Raw genomic sequence first — 5,271 nt, forward strand, 5'->3', positions numbered from 1 at the left:
GGATGATGTGGAGGGAGAGGGGGGATGGACGGATGGATATCACACAGGGAGGGAGGAATGTTGTGGAGGGAGAGGGGGGGATGTACGGATGGATATCACACAGGGAGGGATGTTGTGGCGGGAGAAGGGGATGGACGGATGGATATCACACAGGGCGGATGCATGTTGTGGAGGGAGAGGGGGATGGACAGATGTATATCGCACAGGGGAGGAGGGAGGGATGATGTGGAGGGAGAGGGGGATGGACAGATGGATATCACACAGGGAAGGAGGGAGGGATGATCTGGTGGGAGACGGGGATCGACAGATGGATATCACACAGGGAGGGATGATGTGGAGGGAGAGGGGGATGGACGGATGGGTATCACACAGGAAGGGATGATGTGGAGGGAGAGGGGGATGGACGGATGGATATCACACAGGGATGGAGGGATGTTGTGGCGGGAGAGGGGGATGGACAGATGGATATCGCACAGGGAGGATGGATGTTGTGGCGGGAGAGGGGGATGGACGGATGGATATCACACAGGGAGGGAGGGATGATGTGGAGGGAGAGGGGGATGGACGGATCGATATCGAACAGGGAGGGATGATGTGGAGGGAGAGGGGGATGGACGGATAGATATCTCACAGGGAGGGAGGGATGTTGTGGAGCGAGAGGGGGATGGACGGATGGATATCACACAGGGAGGGATGATGTGGAGGGAGAGGGGGATGGACGGATGGATATCACAGAGGGAGGGATGATGTGGAGGGAGAGGGGGATGGACGGATGGATATCACAGAGGGAGAGAGGGATGATGTGGAGGGAGAGGGGGATGGACGGATGGATATCGCACAGGGAGGGATGATGTGGAGGGAGAGGGGGATTGACGGGTGGATATCGCACAGGGAGAGAGGGATGATGTGGAGGGAGACGGGGATGGACGGATGGATATCGCACAGGGAGGGATGTTGTGGTGGGAGAGGGGGATGGACGGATGGATATCACACAGGGAGGGAGGGATGTTGTGGCGGGAGAGGGGGATGGATGGATCGATATCGAACAGGGAGGGATGAATCTTGTGGAGGGAGAGGGGGATGGACAGGTGGATATCGCACAGGGAGGGATGTTGTGGAGGGAGAGGGGGATGGACGGATGGATATCACACAGGGAGGGAGGGATGTTGTGGTGGCAGTCGGGATGGATGGATGGATATCACACAGGGAGGGATGTTGTGCCAGGAGAAGGGGATGGACGGATGGATATCACACAGAGAGGATGGATGTTGTGGAGGGAGAGAGGGATGAACAGATGGATATCGCACAGGGAAGGAGGGAGGGATGATGTGGAGGGAGAGGGGGATGGACGGATGGATATCGCACAGGGAGGATGGATGTTTTAGCGGGAGGGGGGGATGGACCGATGGATATCGCACAGGGAGGATGGATGTTGTGGAGGGAGAGGGGGATGGACAGATGGATATCACACAGGGAGGGTTGTTGTGGCGGGAGAAGGGGATGGACGGATGGATATCACACAGGGAGGGATCATGTGGAGGGAGAGGGGGCTGGACGGGTGGATATCACACAGGGAGGGGAGGGATGATGTGGAGGGAGAGGGGGCTGGACGGATGGATATCACACAGGGAGGTATGGATATTGTTGAGGGAGACGGGGATGGACGGATGTATATCACACAGGGAGTGATGATGTGGACGGAGAGGGGGATGGACAGATGGATATCACAGAGGGAGGGATGTTGTGGAGGGAGAGGGCTATGGACGGATGGATATCGCACAGGGAGGGAGGGATGATGTGGAGGGAGAGGGGGATGGATGGATGGATATCACACAGGGAGGGATGATGTGGAGGGAGAGGGGGATGGACGGATGTATATCACACAGGCAGGGAGGGATGATGTGGAGGGAGAGGGGGATGGACGGATAGATATCTCACAGGGAGGGAGGGATGTTGTGGAGGGAGAGGGGGATGGACGGATGGATATCACACAGGGAGGGATGATGTGGAGGGAGAGGGGGATGGACGGATGGATATCACAGAGGGAGGGATGATGTGGAGGGAGAGGGGGATGGACGGATGGATATCACAGAGGGAGAGAGGGATGATGTGGAGGGAGAGGGGGATGGACGGATGGATATCGCACAGGGAGGGATGATGTGGAGGGAGAGGGGGATTGACGGGTGGATATCGCACAGGGAGAGAGGGATGATGTGGAGGGAGACGGGGATGGACGGATGGATATCGCACAGGGAGGGATGTTGTGGAGGGAGAGGAGGATGGATGGATGGATATCGCACAGGTAGGGATCAATTTGAGGGAGAGGGGGATGGACGGATGGATATCGCACAGGGAGGGATGATGTGGAGGGAGAGGGGGATGGACGGATGGATATCACACAGGGAGGGATATTGTGGAGGGAGAGGGGGATGGACGGATGGATATCACACAGGGAGGGATGATGTGGAGGGAGAGGGGGATGGACGGGTGGATATCACACATGGAGGGATGTTGTGGAGGGAGAGGGGGTAGGACGCATGGATATCACACAGGGAGGGATGATGTGGAGGGAGAGGGAGATGGATGGATGGATATCACACAGGGAGGGATGATGTTGAGGGAGAGGGGGATGGACGGATGGATATCACACAGGGAGGGACCATGTGGAGGGAGAGGGGGATGGATAGATGGATATCACACAGGGAGGGATGATTTCGAGAGAGAGGGGGATGGACGGATGGATATCGCACAGGGAGGGATGATGTGGAGGGAGAGGGGGATGGACGGATGGATATCACACAGGGAGGGATGTTGTGGCGGGAGAAGGGGATGGACGGATGGATATCACACAGGGAGGATGGATGTTATGGAGGGAGAGGGGGATGGACAGATGGATATCGCACAGGGAAGGAGGGAGGTATGATGTGGCGGGAGAGGGGGATGGACGGATGGATATCACACAGGGAGCGATGATGTGGAGGGAGAGGGGGATGGACGGATGGATATCACAGAGGGAGAGAGGGATGATGTGGAGGGAGAGGGGGATGGACGGATGGATATCGCACAGGGAGGGATGATGTGGAGGGAGAGGGGGATTGACGGGTGGATATCGCACAGGGAGAGAGGGATGATGTGGAGGGAGACGGGGATGGACGGATGGATATCGCACAGGGAGGGATGTTGTGGAGGGAGAGGAGGATGGATGGATGGATATCGCACAGGTAGGGATCAATTTGAGGGAGAGGGGGATGGACGGATGGATATCGCACAGGGAGGGATGATGTGGAGGGAGAGGGGGATGGACGGATGGATATCACACAGGGAGGGATATTGTGGAGGGAGAGGGGGATGGACGGATGGATATCACACAGGGAGGGATGATGTGGAGGGAGAGGGGGATGGACGGGTGGATATCACACAGGGAGGGATGCTGTGGAGGGAGAGGGGGTAGGACGCATGGATATCACACAGGGAGGGATGATGTGGAGGGAGAGGGAGATGGACGGATGGATATCACACAGGGAGGGATGATGTTGAGGGAGAGGGGGATGGACGGATGGATATCACACAGGGAGGGACCATGTGGAGGGAGAGGGGGATGGATAGATGGATATCACACAGGGAGGGATGATTTCGAGAGAGAGGGGGATGGACGGATGGATATCGCACAGGGAGGGATGATGTGGAGGGAGAGGGGGATGGACGGATGGATATCACACAGGGAGGGATGTTGTGGCGGGAGAAGGGGATGGACGGATGGATATCACACAGGGAGGATGGATGTTATGGAGGGAGAGGGGGATGGACAGATGGATATCGCACAGGGAAGGAGGGAGGTATGATGTGGCGGGAGAGGGGGATGGACGGATGGATATCACACAGGGAGCGATGATGTGGAGGGAGAGGGGGATGGACGGATGGATATCACAGAGGGAGAGAGGGATGATGTGGAGGGAGACGGGGATGGACGGATGGATATCGCACAGGGAGGGATGTTGTGGAGGGAGAGGAGGATGGATGGATGGATATCGCACAGGTAGGGATCAATTTGAGGGAGAGGGGGATGGACGGATGGATATCGCACAGGGAGGGATGATGTGGAGGGAGAGGGGGATGGACGGATGGATATCACACAGGGAGGGATATTGTGGAGGGAGAGGGGGATGGACGGATGGATATCACACAGGGAGGGATGATGTGGAGGGAGAGGGGGATGGACGGGTGGATATCACACATGGAGGGATGTTGTGGAGGGAGAGGGGGTAGGACGCATGGATATCACACAGGGAGGGATGATGTGGAGGGAGAGGGAGATGGATGGATGGATATCACACAGGGAGGGATGATGTTGAGGGAGAGGGGGATGGACGGATGGATATCACACAGGGAGGGACCATGTGGAGGGAGAGGGGGATGGATAGATGGATATCACACAGGGAGGGATGATTTCGAGAGAGAGGGGGATGGACGGATGGATATCGCACAGGGAGGGATGATGTGGAGGGAGAGGGGGATGGACGGATGGATATCACACAGGGAGGGATGTTGTGGCGGGAGAAGGGGATGGACGGATGGATATCACACAGGGAGGATGGATGTTATGGAGGGAGAGGGGGATGGACAGATGGATATCGCACAGGGAAGGAGGGAGGTATGATGTGGCGGGAGAGGGGGATGGACGGATGGATATCACACAGGGAGCGATGATGTGGAGGGAGAGGGGGATGGACGGATGGATATCACAGAGGGAGAGAGGGATGATGTGGAGGGAGAGGGGGATGGACGGATGGATATCGCACAGGGAGGGATGATGTGGAGGGAGAGGGGGATTGACGGGTGGATATCGCACAGGGAGAGAGGGATGATGTGGAGGGAGACGGGGATGGACGGATGGATATCGCACAGGGAGGGATGTTGTGGAGGGAGAGGAGGATGGATGGATGGATATCGCACAGGTAGGGATCAATTTGAGGGAGAGGGGGATGGACGGATGGATATCGCACAGGGAGGGATGATGTGGAGGGAGAGGGGGATGGACGGATGGATATCACACAGGGAGGGATATTGTGGAGGGAGAGGGGGATGGACGGATGGATATCACACAGGGAGGGATGATGTGGAGGGAGAGGGGGATGGACGGGTGGATATCACACAGGGAGGGATGCTGTGGAGGGAGAGGGGGTAGGACGCATGGATATCACACAGGGAGGGATGATGTGGAGGGAGAGGGAGATGGACGGATGGATATCACACAGGGAGGGATGATGTTGA

The sequence above is a fragment of the Emys orbicularis genome (assembly GCF_028017835.1).
Source record: "Emys orbicularis isolate rEmyOrb1 chromosome 12 unlocalized genomic scaffold, rEmyOrb1.hap1 SUPER_12_unloc_1, whole genome shotgun sequence".
NCBI classification, from domain to species: domain Eukaryota; kingdom Metazoa; phylum Chordata; order Testudines; family Emydidae; genus Emys; species Emys orbicularis.